Source organism: Lithobates pipiens, unplaced genomic scaffold (assembly GCF_037356315.1).
Source record: "Lithobates pipiens isolate NorthernLeopardFrog02 unplaced genomic scaffold, aLitPip1_a1.2 Scaffold_8, whole genome shotgun sequence".
In the NCBI taxonomy this organism is placed as follows: Eukaryota; Metazoa; Chordata; class Amphibia; order Anura; family Ranidae; genus Lithobates; species Lithobates pipiens.
In genome coordinates, this window is record NW_027507903.1 from 633886190 (window position 1) to 633908101 (window position 21912).

Here is a 21912-nt window from a genome sequence, read left to right on the forward strand (position 1 = left end):
ACACGGTACAATAAATGGGTGACCAACACGGTACAATAAATGGGTGACCAACACGGTACAATAAATGGATGGCCAACATGGTACAATAAATGGGTGACCAACACGGTACAATAAATGGATGACCAACATGGTACAATAAATGGATGACCAACACGGTACAATAAATGGGTGACCAACACGGTACAATAAATGGGTGACCAACACGGTACAATAAATGGATGGCCAACATGGTACAATAAATGGATGACCAACACGGTACAATAAATGGGTGACCAACACGGTACAATAAATGGGTGACCAACACGGTACAATAAATGGATGACCAACACGGAGCAATAAATGGGTGACCAACACGGTGCAATAAATGGGTGACCAACACGGTGCAATAAATGGGTGACCAACACGGTGCAATAAATGGGTGACCAACACGGTACAATAAATGGATGACCAACACGGTACAATAAATGGGTGACCAACACGGTACAATAAATGGATGATCAACACGGTACAATAAATGGATGACCAACACGGTACAATAAATGGGTGACCAACACGGTACAATAAATGGGTGACCAACACGGTACAATAAATGGATGGCCAACATGGTACAATAAATGGGTGGCCAACATGGTACAATAAATGGGTGACCAACACGGTACAATAAATGGGTGGCCAACACGGTATAATAAATGGATGACCAACACGGTACAATAAATGGATGACCAGCACGGTACAATAAATTGGTGACCAACACGGTACAATAAATGGATGACCAACACGGTACAATAAATGGATGACCAACACGGTACAATAAATGGATGGCCAACACGGTATAATAAATGGATGGCCACAACGGTATAATAAATGGATGGCCAACACGGTACAATAAATGGATGATCAACACGGTATAATAAATGGATGGCCAATACGGTGCAATAAATGGATGGCCACAACGGTATAATAAATGGATGGCCAATACGGTACAATAAATGGATGACCAACACGGTACAATAAATGGATGACCAACACAGTACAATAAATGGATGGCCACAACAGTACAATAAATGGATGGCCAACACGGTATAATAAATGGATGGCCAACACAGTACAATAAATGGATGGCCACAACAGTACAATAAATGGATGGCCAACACGGTATAATAAATGGATGACCAACACGGTACAATAAATGGGTGACCAACATGGTACAATAAATGGATGACCAGCACGGTACAATAAATTTGTGACCAACACGGTACAATAAATGGATGACCAACACGGTACAATAAATGGATGGCCAAAATGGTATAATAAATGGATGGCCAAAACGGTATAATAAATGGGTGATCAACACGGTACAATAAATGGATGGCCAACACGGTACAATAAATGGGTGACCAACACGGTACAATAAATGGGTGACCAACACGGTACAATAAATGGATGACCAGCACGGTACAATAAATTTGTGACCAACACGGTACAATAAATGGATGACCAACACGGTACAATAAATGGATGACCAAAATGGTATAATAAATGGGTAATCAACACGGTACAATAAATGGATGACCAACACGGTACAATAAATGGATGACCAACACGGTACAATAAATGGATGGCCAAAATGGTATAATAAATGGATGGCCAAAACGGTATAATAAATGGGTGATCAACACGGTACAATAAATGGATGGCCAACACGGTACAATAAATGGATGGCCAACACGGTACAATAAATGGGTGACCAACGCGGTACAATAAATGGGTGACCAACACGGTACAATAAATGGATGACCAACACGGTACAATAAATGGATGACCAACACGGTACAATAAATGGATGGCCAAAATGGTATAATAAATGGATGGCCAACACGGTATAATAAATGGTACCCCAGGAAGAAGTCACTTTTGACGAAACGATGTAGGGTGAGCGGCGTGCTGACGTTACCGCCATTCCCTGTTGACCAGGAAGGACGGGCAGTGTTAATAGGAGAGAGCCGGCCGGCTCGTGATTGTACTTACGCTTGTACTCAACTGGAATTTGTGAGTTTGTTTTACTTGTATTTCGTTCGGATTAAAACTTTTAACTTTTCTTACCTAACAAATACGGTGGAATGTGAGACGTTGTAGGAAAGAGACACAAGAGGTGGAGACGCCAGCAGAACCCATTGGAGAGACTAGGAACGATCGCTTCTCTTCATGCGTGTATGATCTCCCTAAAAAGAGATCTTGGCAGCTGGTAAGCCTCATTGAAATAGGTGGTGGATATAACTGTCTTGTTGGGCGCACCTGTTATACATCTGAAGAGTGTCTGTTTTGAGTCACTTCAATGGACTAAATTCATATCTCTGGACTTCCCTCCTTTTGGACTTTTTATGTGTTTTAAGATTGTTGATTTTTTCACAATTTTTGTTAGTACACATGGTCTAGCATTTAATATTAGCATTTAACGTGTCACAATGTTATCATTTTAATGTATAAGTTCTGGAGCAGCTTTATTCATTTTTTGATAATAAATGGGTGGCCAACACGGTACAATAAAAGGATGACCACCACGATAAAATAAATGGATGGCCAACATGGTACAATAAATGGATGGCCAACACGGTACAATAAATAGATGGGCAACACGGTACAATAAATGGATGGCCAACACGGTACAATAAATGGATGGGCAACACGGTACAATAAATGGATGGGCAACACGGTACAATAAATGGATGGGCAACACGGTACAATAAATGGATGGCCAACACGGTACAATAAATGGGTGACCAACACGGTACAATAAATGGATGGCCAACACGGTACAATAAATGGATGGGCAACACGGTACAATAAATGGGTGACCAACACGGTACAATAAATGGGTGACCAACACGGTACAATAAATGGATGGCCAACACGGTACAATAAATGGATGGCCAACACGGTATAATAAATGGATGACCAACACGGTACAATAAATGGATGACCAACACGGTACAATAAATGGATGACCAACACGGTACAATAAATGGATGGCCAACACGGTACAATAAATGGATGGCCACAACGGTATAATAAATGGATGGCCAACAAGGTACAATAAATGGATGATCAACACGGTATAATAAATGAATGGCCAATACGGTGCAATAAATGGATGGCCACAACGGTATAATAAATGGATGACCAACACGGTACAATAAATGGGTGACCAACATGGTACAATAAATGGATGACCAACACAGTACAATAAATGGATGGCCACAACAGTACAATAAATGGATGGCCAACACGGTATAATAAATGGATGGCCAACACGGTACAATAAATGGATGGGCAACACGGTACAATAAATGGGTGACCAACACGGTACAATAAATGGGTGACCAACACGGTACAATAAATGGATGGCCAACACGGTACAATAAATGGATGGCCAACACGGTATAATAAATGGATGACCAACACGGTACAATAAATGGATGACCAGCACGGTACAATAAATTGGTGACCAACACGGTACAATAAATGGATGACCAACACGGTACAATAAATGGATGGCCAACACGGTACAATAAATGGATGGCCACAACGGTATAATAAATGGATGGCCAACACGGTACAATAAATGGATGATCAACACGGTATAATAAATGGATGGCCAATACGGTGCAATAAATGGATGGCCACAACGGTATAATAAATGGATGACCAACACGGTACAATAAATGGGTGACCAACATGGTACAATAAATGGATGACCAACACAGTACAATAAATGGATGGCCACAACAGTACAATAAATGGATGGCCAACACGGTATAATAAATGGATGGCCACAACAGTACAATAAATGGATGAACAACACGGTACAATAAATGGATGACCAACACAGTACAATAAATGGATGGCCACAACAGTACAATAAATGGATGGCCAACACAGTACAATAAATGGATGGCCACAACAGTACAATAAATGGATGGCCAACACGGTATAATAAATGGATGACCAACACGGTACAATAAATGGGTGACCAACATGGTACAATAAATGGATGACCAGCACGGTACAATAAATTTGTGACCAACACGGTACAATAAATGGATGACCAACACGGTACAATAAATGGATGACCAACACGGTACAATAAATGGATGGCCAAAATGGTATAATAAATGGATGGCCAAAACGGTATAATAAATGGGTGATCAACACGGTACAATAAATGGATGGCCAACACGGTACAATAAATGGGTGACCAACACGGTACAATAAATGGGTGACCAACACGGTACAATAAATGGATGACCAGCACGGTACAATAAATTTGTGACCAACACGGTACAATAAATGGATGACCAACACGGTACAATAAATGGATGGCCAAAATGGTATAATAAATGGATGGCCAAAACGGTATAATAAATGGGTAATCAACACGGTACAATAAATGGATGGCCAACACGGTACAATAAATGGATGACCAACACGGTACAATAAATGGATGGCCAAAATGGTATAATAAATGGATGGCCAAAACGGTATAATAAATGGGTGATCAACACGGTACAATAAATGGATGACCAGCACGGTACAATAAATTTGTGACCAACACGGTACAATAAATGGATGACCAACACGGTACAATAAATGGATGGCCAAAATGGTATAATAAATGGATGGCCAAAACGGTATAATAAATGGGTGATCAACACGGTACAATAAATGGATGGCCAACACGGTACAATAAATGGATGGCCAACACGGTACAATAAATGGGTGACCAACACGGTACAATAAATGGATGACCAACACGGTACAATAAATAGGTGACCAACACGGTACAATAAATGGATGACCAACACGGTACAATAAATGGGTGACCAACACGGTACAATAAATGGATGACCAACACGGTACAATAAATTGGTGACCAACACGGTACAATAAATGGGTGACCAACACGGTACAATAAATGGATGACCAACACGGTACAATAAATGGGTGACCAACACGGTACAATAAATGGATGACCAACACGGTACAATAAATGGGTGACCAACACGGTACAATAAATGGATGGCCAACACGGTACAATAAATGGGTGACCAACACGGTACAATAAATGGATGGCCAACACGGTACAATAAATGGGTGACCAACACGGTACAATAAATGGGTGACCAACACGGTACAATAAATGGATGGCCACAACGGTACAATAAATGGATGGGCAACACGGTACAATAAATGGATGGGCAACACGGTACAATAAATGGATGGGCAACACGGTACAATAAATGGATGGCCAACACGGTACAATAAATGGGTGACCAACACGGTACAATAAATGGATGGCCAACACGGTACAATAAATGGATGGGCAACACGGTACAATAAATGGGTGACCAACACGGTACAATAAATGGGTGACCAACACGGTACAATAAATGGATGGCCAACACGGTACAATAAATGGATGGCCAACACGGTATAATAAATGGATGACCAACACGGTACAATAAATGGATGACCAACACGGTACAATAAATGGATGACCAACACGGTACAATAAATGGATGGCCAACACGGTACAATAAATGGATGGCCACAACGGTATAATAAATGGATGGCCAACAAGGTACAATAAATGGATGATCAACACGGTATAATAAATGAATGGCCAATACGGTGCAATAAATGGATGGCCACAACGGTATAATAAATGGATGACCAACACGGTACAATAAATGGGTGACCAACATGGTACAATAAATGGATGACCAACACAGTACAATAAATGGATGGCCACAACAGTACAATAAATGGATGGCCAACACGGTATAATAAATGGATGGCCAACACGGTACAATAAATGGATGGGCAACACGGTACAATAAATGGGTGACCAACACGGTACAATAAATGGGTGACCAACACGGTACAATAAATGGATGGCCAACACGGTACAATAAATGGATGGCCAACACGGTATAATAAATGGATGACCAACACGGTACAATAAATGGATGACCAGCACGGTACAATAAATTGGTGACCAACACGGTACAATAAATGGATGACCAACACGGTACAATAAATGGATGGCCAACACGGTACAATAAATGGATGGCCACAACGGTATAATAAATGGATGGCCAACACGGTACAATAAATGGATGATCAACACGGTATAATAAATGGATGGCCAATACGGTGCAATAAATGGATGGCCACAACGGTATAATAAATGGATGACCAACACGGTACAATAAATGGGTGACCAACATGGTACAATAAATGGATGACCAACACAGTACAATAAATGGATGGCCACAACAGTACAATAAATGGATGGCCAACACGGTATAATAAATGGATGGCCACAACAGTACAATAAATGGATGAACAACACGGTACAATAAATGGATGACCAACACAGTACAATAAATGGATGGCCACAACAGTACAATAAATGGATGGCCAACACAGTACAATAAATGGATGGCCACAACAGTACAATAAATGGATGGCCAACACGGTATAATAAATGGATGACCAACACGGTACAATAAATGGGTGACCAACATGGTACAATAAATGGATGACCAGCACGGTACAATAAATTTGTGACCAACACGGTACAATAAATGGATGACCAACACGGTACAATAAATGGATGACCAACACGGTACAATAAATGGATGGCCAAAATGGTATAATAAATGGATGGCCAAAACGGTATAATAAATGGGTGATCAACACGGTACAATAAATGGATGGCCAACACGGTACAATAAATGGGTGACCAACACGGTACAATAAATGGGTGACCAACACGGTACAATAAATGGATGACCAGCACGGTACAATAAATTTGTGACCAACACGGTACAATAAATGGATGACCAACACGGTACAATAAATGGATGGCCAAAATGGTATAATAAATGGATGGCCAAAACGGTATAATAAATGGGTAATCAACACGGTACAATAAATGGATGGCCAACACGGTACAATAAATGGATGACCAACACGGTACAATAAATGGATGGCCAAAATGGTATAATAAATGGATGGCCAAAACGGTATAATAAATGGGTGATCAACACGGTACAATAAATGGATGACCAGCACGGTACAATAAATTTGTGACCAACACGGTACAATAAATGGATGACCAACACGGTACAATAAATGGATGGCCAAAATGGTATAATAAATGGATGGCCAAAACGGTATAATAAATGGGTGATCAACACGGTACAATAAATGGATGGCCAACACGGTACAATAAATGGATGGCCAACACGGTACAATAAATGGGTGACCAACACGGTACAATAAATGGGTGACCAACACGGTACAATAAATGGATGACCAACACGGTACAATAAATAGGTGACCAACACGGTACAATAAATGGATGACCAACACGGTACAATAAATGGGTGACCAACACGGTACAATAAATGGATGACCAACACGGTACAATAAATTGGTGACCAACACGGTACAATAAATAGGTGACCAACACGGTACAATAAATGGATGACCAACACGGTACAATAAATGGGTGACCAACACGGTACAATAAATGGATGACCAACACGGTACAATAAATTGGTGACCAACACGGTACAATAAATGGGTGACCAACACGGTACAATAAATGGATGACCAACACGGTACAATAAATGGGTGACCAACACGGTACAATAAATGGATGACCAACACGGTACAATAAATGGGTGACCAACACGGTACAATAAATGGATGGCCAACACGGTACAATAAATGGGTGACCAACACGGTACAATAAATGGATGGCCAACACGGTACAATAAATGGGTGACCAACACGGTACAATAAATGGGTGACCAACACGGTACAATAAATGGATGGCCACAACGGTACAATAAATGGATGGGCAACACGGTACAATAAATGGATGGGCAACACGGTACAATAAATGGATGGGCAACACGGTACAATAAATGGATGGCCAACACGGTACAATAAATGGGTGACCAACACGGTACAATAAATGGATGGCCAACACGGTACAATAAATGGATGGGCAACACGGTACAATAAATGGGTGACCAACACGGTACAATAAATGGGTGACCAACACGGTACAATAAATGGATGGCCAACACGGTACAATAAATGGATGGCCAACACGGTATAATAAATGGATGACCAACACGGTACAATAAATGGATGACCAACACGGTACAATAAATGGATGACCAACACGGTACAATAAATGGATGGCCAACACGGTACAATAAATGGATGGCCACAACGGTATAATAAATGGATGGCCAACAAGGTACAATAAATGGATGATCAACACGGTATAATAAATGAATGGCCAATACGGTGCAATAAATGGATGGCCACAACGGTATAATAAATGGATGACCAACACGGTACAATAAATGGGTGACCAACATGGTACAATAAATGGATGACCAACACAGTACAATAAATGGATGGCCACAACAGTACAATAAATGGATGGCCAACACGGTATAATAAATGGATGGCCAACACGGTACAATAAATGGATGGGCAACACGGTACAATAAATGGGTGACCAACACGGTACAATAAATGGGTGACCAACACGGTACAATAAATGGATGGCCAACACGGTACAATAAATGGATGGCCAACACGGTATAATAAATGGATGACCAACACGGTACAATAAATGGATGACCAGCACGGTACAATAAATTGGTGACCAACACGGTACAATAAATGGATGACCAACACGGTACAATAAATGGATGGCCAACACGGTACAATAAATGGATGGCCACAACGGTATAATAAATGGATGGCCAACACGGTACAATAAATGGATGATCAACACGGTATAATAAATGGATGGCCAATACGGTGCAATAAATGGATGGCCACAACGGTATAATAAATGGATGACCAACACGGTACAATAAATGGGTGACCAACATGGTACAATAAATGGATGACCAACACAGTACAATAAATGGATGGCCACAACAGTACAATAAATGGATGGCCAACACGGTATAATAAATGGATGGCCACAACAGTACAATAAATGGATGAACAACACGGTACAATAAATGGATGACCAACACAGTACAATAAATGGATGGCCACAACAGTACAATAAATGGATGGCCAACACAGTACAATAAATGGATGGCCACAACAGTACAATAAATGGATGGCCAACACGGTATAATAAATGGATGACCAACACGGTACAATAAATGGGTGACCAACATGGTACAATAAATGGATGACCAGCACGGTACAATAAATTTGTGACCAACACGGTACAATAAATGGATGACCAACACGGTACAATAAATGGATGACCAACACGGTACAATAAATGGATGGCCAAAATGGTATAATAAATGGATGGCCAAAACGGTATAATAAATGGGTGATCAACACGGTACAATAAATGGATGGCCAACACGGTACAATAAATGGGTGACCAACACGGTACAATAAATGGGTGACCAACACGGTACAATAAATGGATGACCAGCACGGTACAATAAATTTGTGACCAACACGGTACAATAAATGGATGACCAACACGGTACAATAAATGGATGGCCAAAATGGTATAATAAATGGATGGCCAAAACGGTATAATAAATGGGTAATCAACACGGTACAATAAATGGATGGCCAACACGGTACAATAAATGGATGACCAACACGGTACAATAAATGGATGGCCAAAATGGTATAATAAATGGATGGCCAAAACGGTATAATAAATGGGTGATCAACACGGTACAATAAATGGATGACCAGCACGGTACAATAAATTTGTGACCAACACGGTACAATAAATGGATGACCAACACGGTACAATAAATGGATGGCCAAAATGGTATAATAAATGGATGGCCAAAACGGTATAATAAATGGGTGATCAACACGGTACAATAAATGGATGGCCAACACGGTACAATAAATGGATGGCCAACACGGTACAATAAATGGGTGACCAACACGGTACAATAAATGGGTGACCAACACGGTACAATAAATGGATGACCAACACGGTACAATAAATAGGTGACCAACACGGTACAATAAATGGATGACCAACACGGTACAATAAATGGGTGACCAACACGGTACAATAAATGGATGACCAACACGGTACAATAAATTGGTGACCAACACGGTACAATAAATGGGTGACCAACACGGTACAATAAATGGATGACCAACACGGTACAATAAATGGGTGACCAACACGGTACAATAAATGGATGACCAACACGGTACAATAAATGGGTGACCAACACGGTACAATAAATGGATGGCCAACACGGTACAATAAATGGGTGACCAACACGGTACAATAAATGGATGGCCAACACGGTACAATAAATGGGTGACCAACACGGTACAATAAATGGGTGACCAACACGGTACAATAAATGGGTGACCAACACGGTACAATAAATGGATGACCAACACGGTACAATAAATGGGTGACCAACACGGTACAATAAATGGATGGCCAAAATGGTATAATAAATGGATGGCCAACACGGTATAATAAATGGTACCCCAGGAAGAAGTCACTTTTGACGAAACGACGTAGGGTGAGCGGCGTGCTGACGTTACCGCCATTCCCCGTTGACCAGGAAGGACGGGCAGTGTTAATAGGAGAGAGCCGGCCGGCTCGTGATTGTACTTACGCTTGTAATCAACTGGAATTTGTGAGTTTGTTTTACTTGTATTTCGTTCGGATTAAAACTTTTAACTTTTCTTACCTAACAAATACGGTGGAATGTGAGACGTTGTAGGAAAGAGACACAAGAGGTGGAGACGCCAGCAGAACCCATTGGAGAGACTAGGAACGATCGCTTCTCTTCATGCGTGTATGATCTCCCTAAAAAGAGATCTTGGCAGCTGGTAAGCCTCATTGAAATAGGTGGTGGATATAACTGTCTTGTTGGGCGCACCTGTTATACATCTGAAGAGTGTCTGTTTTGAGTCACTTCAATGGACTAAATTCATATCTCTGGACTTCCCTCCTTTTGGACTTTTTATGTGTTTTAAGATTGTTGATTTTTTCACAATTTTTGTTAGTACACATGGTCTAGTATTTAATACTAGCATCTAACATGTCACAATGTTATCATTTTAATGTATAAGTTCTGGCGCAGCTTTATTTATTTTTTGATAATAAATGGGTGGCCAACACGGTACAATAAAAGGATGGGCAACACGGTACAAGAAAAAAAAAAAAAACACAAAGCCTTTTTATAGTAACAAAAAAAAGGCTGTGTTTTTTTTTATTGTTATTTTCTTTTCTTTTTTTTTATACAGAAAAAATAAAATGCAAAAAAGTGAACATCTATATCTTAGAAGTAGTGCATTGATTTGTATTAATGAAATGTCTTGTAAAAATGTTCCAAGGATATGATGATTTTGTACCTTATTTTAGCATATTCGGCTGGCAGCTGAGAGATGCCGTTTGTTCTCTCCTACCTGTCTGATATATCAAATTATCTTCAAAGCATTTCATCTCCACAAGGATCCATATTTATACTAAACCCAATTACTTGGGGGAACAAGATACAAACAAGATGAATCCCCTCTGGGATAACACAGAGGATTGATGATTCATTTCTATGAATGAAAAATAAGATAAATGTAACATTTGTCAAAACCATGATTAAGCAATACAATTGTATCCATTAAATATATCTTAATTAATTAAACAGTGTTTTTTTGTGTTTTTTTGGAAGATGGTTATATTCTATCTGTTTTATTATATTCTATTTGAACCTATTCTGTTCTTTTATATTCTATTCTATTATTGTATTTCCTATTCTATTCAAATTTATTATATTCTTTTATTTTCTATTCTATTCAAACCTATTCAATTTCTTTATTTTCTCATCTATTTTATTCTATTCTTTTATTTTCTATTGTATTCTGTTTTACCCCATTCTTTTCTATTCTATTTTGTTTTATTTTATTCTTTTCGAAATTCAAACTTTGGAAGACAGCTATTTTTTTTCAATTTTATTCTATTCTAAGCTATTCTATTTTTTTTTTCATTCTATTCATATATTATCTATTCTAATTTTGTTTTCTTCCTATTCTTTTCTATTCTATTCTGTTTAATGCTCTTCTATTCTTTTTGAAATTCACATTTCAGTAGACGGCTATATTCTTTTTATTTTATTCTATTCTATTCTGATCTATTCAATTTTTTTTTCATTCTATTATATTCTATTCCTATATTATCTATTCTATGTTTTTCTTTTCTGTTCTATTCTTTTCTATTCTGTTTTATTCTCTTCTATTCTTTTCGAAATTTGAATTTCGGTAGACAGCTATATTCTTCCTCTTTTATTCTCTTCTGTTCTTTTCTAAATTCAAATTTCGGTAGACAGCTATATTCTTTCTCTTTTATTCTATTCTATTTAAGTCTATTCTATTTTTTTTTTCTATTCTATTATATTCCTTTATTTTTCTATTATATTCATTTATATTATATTCTGTTTTATTCTACTATTTGAAATTCTAATTTAAACTAATACACAGTTATGGCCAAAAAATAATGAAGTAAAGCCTCCATATAATAACTATTCATATAGAAAGTACCATCATCCAGTAATAATTCAAGGGGAAAGGAGGTAGATTGAAAATTGTAAAGAAATACACAGTTATCACATTATTATATTATATTATAATATTAGTTATATTATATTAAAGTCATATTATATTATATTATTATTTTTTATTATTATTATTATTATTATTATTATTATTATTATATACAGTATCTCACAAAAGTAAGTACACCCCTCACATTTTTGTAAATATTTTCTTCTATCTTTTCATGTGACAACACTGAAGAAATGACACTTGTCTACAATGTAAAGTAGTGAGTGTACAGCTTGTATAACAGTGTCAATTTGCTGTCCCCTCAAAATAACTCAACACACAGCCATTAATGTCTAAACTGCTGGCAACAAAAGTGAGTACACCCCTAAGTGAAAATGTCCAAATTGAGCCCAAAGTGTCAATATTTTGTGTGGCCACCATTATTTTCCAGTACTGCCTTTACACTCTTGGGCATGGACTTCAACCAGGGCTTTTTTATTCTATTCTATTTGAATCTATTCTATTATTTTATATTCTATTCTATTATTTTATTTTCTAGATTAGTGCATTAGTCAGTGGTAAATGTGGTATACACTATATACAATCACCTGACACTAGTTAGTTTCCACAATCCATGACTTAACTTCACAGTTCACACAAATACATTTTAAATTAAAACTGTAGCACTGACGTAAGTATTTTTTTTCCACAGTAGCGTGACAATACCTCCACCTCCGGTCTAACTAATCACTCTCACCTTATAGCATTGACCCCTGTGCAAACAGGTGGTCATGCAAGTGGGTATCAAAACGGTTAACACGGCCTATAAACTTCTCTCACATCTCCTTAGATCTCAGCAAGGAAGCCAGGTCATGGGTAGAAAGAAAAGATCTAAGTGCTTAAGTATAAGATTTAATTTTTGTGTTCAAACACAAACTACTCACATAAAGATGATAAAAACACAGCATGTAAAGCCGACAACCGTGTTAGTTCCCTAAGGCAGCAGCGGGTGCCGTAATGCGTAGCTCCTCCCCCATGCGCGTTACGTTCAATCAGAACTTCAGCGTCACCAGACTCCTCCCCCCTTCCCTTCGTTAGCAGACGGAGGCACTTGGGGAAGGGGGGAGGAGTCCGGTGACATTGATATCCGTGACATCACCGGATCTCCGACGGAACTCCCTGAAGACCCAGAAGCTGGCAGAGAGGTGAGTACCGATCAAAAGAATTTTGATTGATCAAAAAAATGATCGATTAATCGAGGAATTAATCTTTAATTTCCACAGCCCTATATTTTTTGCATTCTATTATATTCTATTCCTATATTATCTATTCTAATTTTGTTTTCTTTTCTGTCCTATTCTTTTCTATTCTATTCTGTTTTATTCTCTTCTATTCTTTTTCAAAATTCGCATTTCGGTAGATGGCTATATTCTTTCTATTTTATGCTTTTCTAACCTATTCTATTTTTTTCCATTCTATTCCTATATTACCTATTCTAATTTTCTTTTCTTTTCTGTCCTATTCTTTTGTATTCTATTCTGTTTTATTCTCTTCTATTCTTTTCGAAATTTGAATTTTGGTAGACAGCTATATTCTTTCTGTTTTATTCTATTCTATTCAAATATATTATATTTTGTTTTCTATTCTATTATATTCCTTAATTTTCTATGATATTCGTTTATATTCTATTCTGTTTTATTCTACTTTATTCTTTTTGAAATTCTAATTTTGGAAGATGCTAATACACAGTTATAACATTATACATCATGATATTGTATTATAATAGTTATATTATATTACAGTCATATATTATATTATATTATTTTATTATTATTATTATATACAGTATCTCACAAAGTGAGTACACCCCTCACATTTTTATAAATATTTTTTCTTTATTATATCTTTTCATGTGACAACACTGAAGAAATGACACTTGTCTACAATGTAAAGTAGTGAGTGTACAGCTTGTATAACAGTGTAAATTTGCTGTCCTCTCAAAATAACTCAACACACAGCCATTAATGTCTAAACCGCTGGCAACAAAAGTCAGTACACCCCTAGCTATAAAAAAAATGTCCAAATTGGGCCCAAAGTGTCAATATTTTGTGTGGCCACCATTATCTTCCAGCACTGCCTTAACCCTCTTGGGCATGGAGGTCACCAGAGCTTCACAGGTCCCCACTGGAGTCCTCTTCCACTCCTCCATGATGACATCACAGAGCTGGTGGATGTTGGAGACCTTGCGCTCCTCCACCTTCCATTTGAGGATGCCCCACAGATGCCCAATAGGGTTTAGGTCTGGAGACATGCTTGGCCAGTCCATCACCTTTACCCTCAGCTTCTTTAGCAAGGCAGTGGTCATCTTAGAGGTGTGTTTGGGGTCGTTATGTTGAAATACTGCCCTGCGGCCCAGTTTCCAAAGGGAGGGGATCATGCTCTGCTTCAGTATGTCACAGTACATGTTGGCATTCATGGTTCCCTCAATGATCTGTAGCTCCCCAGTGCCGGCAGCACTCATGCAGCCCCAGACCATGACACTCCCACCACCATGCTTGACTGTAGGCAAGACACACTTGTCTTTGTACTCCTCACCTGGTTGCCGCCACACACGCCTGACACCATCTGAACCAAATAAGTTTATCTTGGTCTCATCAGACCACAGGACATGGTTCCAGTAATCCATGTCCTTAGTCTGCTTGTCTTCAGTGGGCTTTCTTGTGCATAATCTTTAGAAGAGGCTTCCTTCTGGGACGACAGCCATGCAGACCAATTTGATGCAGTGTGCAGTGTATGGTCTGGGCACTGACAGGCAGGCCCCCCACCCCTTCAACCTCTGCAACAATGCTAGCAGCACTCATACATCTATTTACCGAAGACAACGTGCTTTGGCAGACTTCTTTGCCATGAGGTGCCATGTTGAACTTCCAGTGACCAGTATGAGAGAGTGAGAGGGGGAAGAAAAAAAGGGGGGGGAGGGAGGGGAAAAGAAAGAGGAGAAAATAAAGGAAAAGGGAAGGGGAGGGGGGGAGGGAAGGAAAGGAGGGAAGGGATGGAAGGGGTAAGGAGAAAAAAAAGGGAGGGAAAAAGGGGGGAGGGGCGGAAAAGGGGGGGGAAAGAAAAAGAGAGGGGGGAGGGGAAGGAGGGGGGGAGAAAAAAAAAAGGGGGGGAGTGGGGGGTAGGTTAAAAGAGGAAAACATAAAGCAGAGTACATGAGAGGAAAATGGACTCACAATGTTTAGGATGAGAAGTACCTACCCTGATCGGCAGTAGTGACTAGTATGTATTGGCCAATCCAGGAGGACCGTTCCGATAGTCCCCACCAAGTTAGCACAAATAGGCTGGGCAATATTGACCCTATAAACATTGTTAATACAGAGTCCTAAAGTTAGTGATGTTGTCTTACAGTTCTCCTAATGGAGCATAGGAAATATTATGGTAAAGGTCTGTTACTAACAAAGCCCTCCTTTTACCTTTAACTGTGGAGATCGCTGACTTGGTCCCTTGGTTGGAAGTCCACTCTGAACGGGCAGTCTGAAAGACGCCCTTTTAGAGCTTGAACATAAATGATCTTTCTTCATAAATTTAGGCCAAAATGTATTCTACTACATTTCTTTGATGAAAATAACCCAAATTAGTGTATATTATTTAGTCTGTATGAAAGTTATAGAGTCCACAAACTATGGTATATATAGTATATCTTAAAATCGATCAATCCTGATATACTGACGGCCAATCTAAATCCTTGAGGTCCGAAAATACCAGAACAGTATAAATACCCAAAAAATGTGTAGATCTAGTGTACCTCCTAAGGGTCTTTCACCCATTGTTATTTGTGCTAATTAACCCAGGTATTGTCTGAAGGTGTTCTATGTTTATACTTATGATAATATGTATTGTACCTTCTGAACTTGGAGTCGGCAAGTCTGACCTGCAATGAGACATCTGAGTTATCCAGGTGGTTAATTAAGGATCCTCTGTGATTCGTTAGCTAAACCATTGTGTCTTGTTTTGGGTAAATATTTGGGCCATTGTTAATGTGGTGAGTGACCTCCTTCTCAAGTGTATAAAAGCATGTATTCTTGTTAAAATAAGCAGTTCTTATTCTGGTTTACTCTAAAACTGGTGTTGCCTAGTTCTTGGGGTAACTGTAGCCAGATCCACTGGTCTTGTGTTCCAGAGCTTAGGAAGCAATTTACTGACGGAAGCACTCAAGTGCAGTGTTGGACGTTCTGCCACATTGAATGTGGCTTATAGGCCCTTAACATGGATCCCAGAGTCTGAGTGTCTTGGGGAGACATGGACTTGAATCCAAAGTAACATCACTCCACGTGTCCCCCTGGCATACGCTTCACAAAGAGTAGTGTTTCCTTAAAAGCCAGGGCCCATAGTAGGCAAGAGGCTAGCAATCAATCCCCTCCAAAAGCCTCTGTCCCAGGTGAGTCTATTGCAACATCCACCTGGATCTAGAGTGGTCCCACCCAGCCGTCATTTGACTATAGGCCTGGCATAAACCGGTTAAAGTGGAATTCCTGCCTAGAACTATGTTTTAAAATTCTCTCTCCTTCTTATTCTGTCTACACTGCCTAACCTGTGTAAAAAGGATGTGTGTAACTACCTATTTTTAGTGCAGTCACGTGATTTGCAGCTGCTCCTGTGTCAGTGAGCCGCGGCTGCAGGGGAGAGGAGAGAGCACCGACAACGGCTGGGACATGGGAGACTATGGGTGATGTCACCGCTCCCAGAATCCCAAGCCATTGTCGAATGCTCCCTCCTCTCCCCTGCAGCCGCTGCTCACTGACACAGGGGACCAGACTGCAGGAGGCTAAATGTAGGTAAGTATACACATCTTTTATACACAGGTTAGGCACAGACAAATGCACAGATAATGTTATAGCACACTTAATAAGCATAGTATAGTACAGGGGTCTCCAAACTTTCCAAGCAAAGGGCCAGTTTACAGGCTTTAGGGGGGCCGGACTGTGGCCAGTGGGAGTAGAAAATACCATAGCATTAGTGCCCCATCATTGGTTTTAATGGGAGGAATAGTGCCTCATTGTTTAACAATGGGAAGAATAGTGTCCAGATATAGGCCAGATAAAGGCAAGCAAGGGGACACATCTGGCCCCTGGGCCACAGTTTGGAGATCACCGGTATAGTACATGCTTATGTAGCAGTACCCCCGTAGGGGCTGCTGAGTGTAGTAGTCTGTCTGTCACCCTGCCCAGCCACATACACACTTTTTTTAATGTTTTATTGAGGAGAATTAAACTTGGATAAGGATGGGGAACTTATGAGATGCCCAGGTAATCAAAAGTCAATATTGGGACCAACTATATACACCTCTGTATATACAATCCCCTCTTCTCCTCCTGCACATCACTTGCTTGCAGATTATCACTCCACACTCCTCCAGCACATCACTTCCTGTGTTTCCTGGACTAGCTCGCACTGTAGGCTTGACCCTAGCTCAGCCAGGCCTAGAGAAGATGCCCTTTACAGGCAGGGACTGTGGGCCCCGATGGTGTAGCAAAAATAGAAGTTTCCAGTGCTAGCTGTCCCTGTGGCACCTGCTCCCAGCACCACCTCTTCAGGCACTGTCAGCCTTCCTGGCTGCAGCTGCCCCTTTCCTCTGCCAGTGCCACCACAATCCTACAGACTGGCCCTGCACCCATTCCAGACTGCTGCATGTCAGTCTTCTCAGGCGTGCCTCACAGTCCTCCTGGCTGTGTGAACACTCACCAGCCCTCTTGGTTGTCTCTGTGGACTTGCCCGGCAGTGTTCTCCCGCTGTCCTCTCTTGCTCCTCGTGTGCCTCCTGATCATGACACCTCTGTGGAGTAGAAGCACATGTATTGTGATGGATAGGTAGAGGGCAAGTGAGCCTAGAGGGAGCCCACCCTTCCTTAAAGGCACAGGGGCATACTGGACACCCAGCATATAGTACTATGACAGCATTCATCTACAGTAGTCTTCATCTACTCCAGTGGTCTCCAAACTGCAGCCTGGGAGGCCAGATGTGACCCTTCGCTTGACTTTATCTGGCCCTTAGGACACTTTCCTTCCACTGATGCAAGACACTATTCCTCCCACTGACACCAACAATGGGGCATAATTCCTGTTACTCGCATCAACAACGGGGCATTATTTCTCCCATTGACACCAACAATAGGCCACTATTCATCCCACTGACACCAATGATGGCGGACTATTCCGCCCCCTAATGTCAAAGATGCATTGTTAACTCCCACTGATGCCAGGGCAATTTCTACTCCCAAAGGCCACAGCCAGCCCTAATAAAGTCTGAAGAAATGTAAACTGACCCATCATTTGGAAAGTTTGGAGACCCCTGATCTACTCCCTCTGAAAGCAGTGATACATTTGAGGTTGTTACTGCATCTTTTATAAAAACAATGTGCTGCCTGCTTGAAGTCTCACTATGTATTAAAAATGTCCCTGCCTTCATCTCCTACCCGTAATGGCAAGAAATGCTTACCTTCATTGTGTTATTTAGACAGCCTTTGAAAATCAGATCAAAATAATGCTTGAACCTTTTTTTAATACTATGTAGCGATCTCCCTGACTTCCAAGGGCCTGATGGTGACCCCCAGAGCCAGGAAGAGTTGATATTCCTCCTCAGGGTGCAGGTTACTAGGCATAGTGGGTGAGGTGCAAGATGGAAAGATTGGGCGCCAGTCACTTTTTGTAAAAATGAACAAAGAGATTTTATTTCTCTTAACAGGATTGGTGGGAGAGAGGGTGAGGGCACAGGACACCCTTAGGCCGCGTACACACGCGCGGACTGTTCGCCCAACTTTGTCCGCTGAACAGTGTTTGGGCGGACAGTCCGCTCGTGTGTGGGCTTTCAGCGGACAGTTTCAGCGGACAGTTTGACGAACAAGGTTTTTCGGAAATTCCGTAAAACTGTCCGCTGAAACCTTGTTTGAGCGAACAGTCCGCCCGTGTGTAGGCTTGTTCGTCAAACTAAGTTCCGCGCATGCTCAGAAAGGATTTACACGCCGAAAGTTATAATGCAGTGTATAGGACGTCGTATTTTTCGTCCCGTCGTACGTGCCGTTCACGTCATCGCGCACGGTTTCAGCAAACTGTTCGTTCGTCGTGTGTGGCCATGTCCGTCCATGCTAATTTTGAGCGGACTGTTTGCCGAAACTGTTTGACGGACAAAGTTGGGCGAACAGTCCCCGCGTGTGTACGCAGCCTTAGGCAAATGCAATAGCAATTAAGGCAAACTATGTAGACAAAATTAGAATTAGGAATACAGCAATACTCTCAATAGACTTCTTGGACTCTCGGCTACCTGCTGGATTCCTGGAGCTTCGCCCACAGCTAACCTCTGTACTTATCTTCAAGCTTTACTTACAGCTACCCACTGTACTCCTTCAAGGTTTACTCACAACTGCTCTGCTGTCTTCCTGGATGAGTCTCCACTGAAGCTTTCCCACTTACTTCACTGTCCCCGGCTAGTGAAGTGTCTACTCTGGTACTCCTTCAGAACTTCATCCCTTCCAAAACTTGCCTCTGGTAACAGGAGAGGTCGTCCCTTTGTGGCAGCTGCTTCTCTTTTACCTCTGGAAACATTTAGGCTCCCCTTGGGCTGAGCCTCTAACACAAGCGGTTCCGCCCCAGGCTTTGGACTTAACCTTTGCTGCTCCTCCTTTGCGGAACCCCAAACTACTGGATAGGCCTTATGTAGACCTAACAGCCAGTATGACTCCTGGATAGGCCTCAAGCAACCAGGAGTTACTCGACACACCCCCACCCAGGCTGCAGCCCCGGGCAGGAAGAACACCGATCACCTGACTCCTCCTGAACAAATAGCCTATCCCAGCATATACAGTGGCCAAAGAGACTCCTGCTGTTTGGCTGAGACAGAAGAGTCAGAAGAGAGAGACTACCAATTAAACTCAGACTTAGGACAGAAATCCAGGGGCGTTGCTAGGTGGCAAAAAAAACAGGGGCTTCAGTCCAAAGTCCAAGGTCAGCACGGGGGGGGTGGTAGTGGAGCAGGGTTTTTTGGCTTGGCAGTGGGGTTGTGGGGCGGGGGGTAAGCTCACTTGCTGGTTGCTGCCTGGTTTACCAGTGCCCATCAATGCTGACCACTAAGCTCACCTGCCTGACACACTGACCATTACACTGACCTACCTACCTGACATACATACACTGACCTACCTGACATACATACACTGACCAACCTGACGTACACTGACCTACCTACCTGACATACATACACTGACCTACATAAAATACATACACTGACCTACCTACCTACCTGACATACACTGACCTACCTACCTGACATACATACACTGACCTACCAACCTGACGTACACTGACCTACCTACCTGACATACATACACTGATCTACCTAAAATACATACACTGACCTACCTACCTAACATACATGCACTGACCTACCTGACCAGGAGACAGACTTCATGTGTCCTGCAGCAGCTCAGTGCGCCCATCATCATCATCACAGCAGGCAGCCAGAGGAGGAGAGGAGAGCCGCCAACCCGAGTGGGAATCGGGGATCCCACGGTAATGTGGTGCGGTGGCTGCATTGTAATTCCCACCTTCTGGAGCCTGCAGTGCCTATGATGGACGTCACATGGTCCACGGTCCTGGCATTGGACCAGTGGGACGTCCATCATAGGCGCTGCTGGCTCCAGAAGGCGGGACCTGCTATGTCACTCGGCCACACTCGGGATCAGATTAGTCCCTGCTTGGCCGCGGCGCTCGGAGCTAACAACAGAATGGTGCATGCTGAGACCTGGGGCTTTTCGGGGCTCCAGCCTCCCAGCCTCCCCCCCCCCCCAACGCTACTGCAGAAATCAGTGGATCCAACTATCAATTAGCCAAGCTAGTTACCACCTAGCACAATTAGATTTATTAGCAGCCCTGTTTAGGATCAAGGTGCTACACCTATAAATTGTTTAAAGCAGCAGTCCCTAAACTTTAAAAACAAAGAGCCAGTACTCTTCAGGGGCTGGACTGTGGCCAATAAGAGGGAAAAAAAATGCCCCTACATCCATCTATAGACACAGAATTCCGGACTCTGCCTCCGCCCCCTCGGTGCCAGTGGCTGAGCTGCTATCAATTTATCCAATCAAGAGCCGGGACCCCATGGAGAGAGATGTAAGGAAAAGAAAGCAGATCTGGCGCTATACCTTTAAGATTTAAATGCCAAATAGGAGAAATTAATACGGAATAGAAAGAAATATGCTCCTTTTAG

At 41.4% G+C, this 21912-nt stretch overlaps 1 protein-coding gene across 1 annotated transcript in view; it reads right to left on the reverse strand.

The window, feature by feature from the left end:
• The window catches only part of LOC143964128 (olfactory receptor 5G25-like), a 29600-nt gene extending 18047 nt beyond the window's left edge, over window positions 1–11553 (reverse strand). The window contains exon 1 of the mRNA XM_077473827.1: window positions 11479–11553. The gene's annotated coding sequence lies outside the window, so the exon portion shown is untranslated. The remainder of the gene's footprint in view (window positions 1–11478) is intronic.
• Window positions 11554–21912: the final 10359 nt, after the last annotated feature.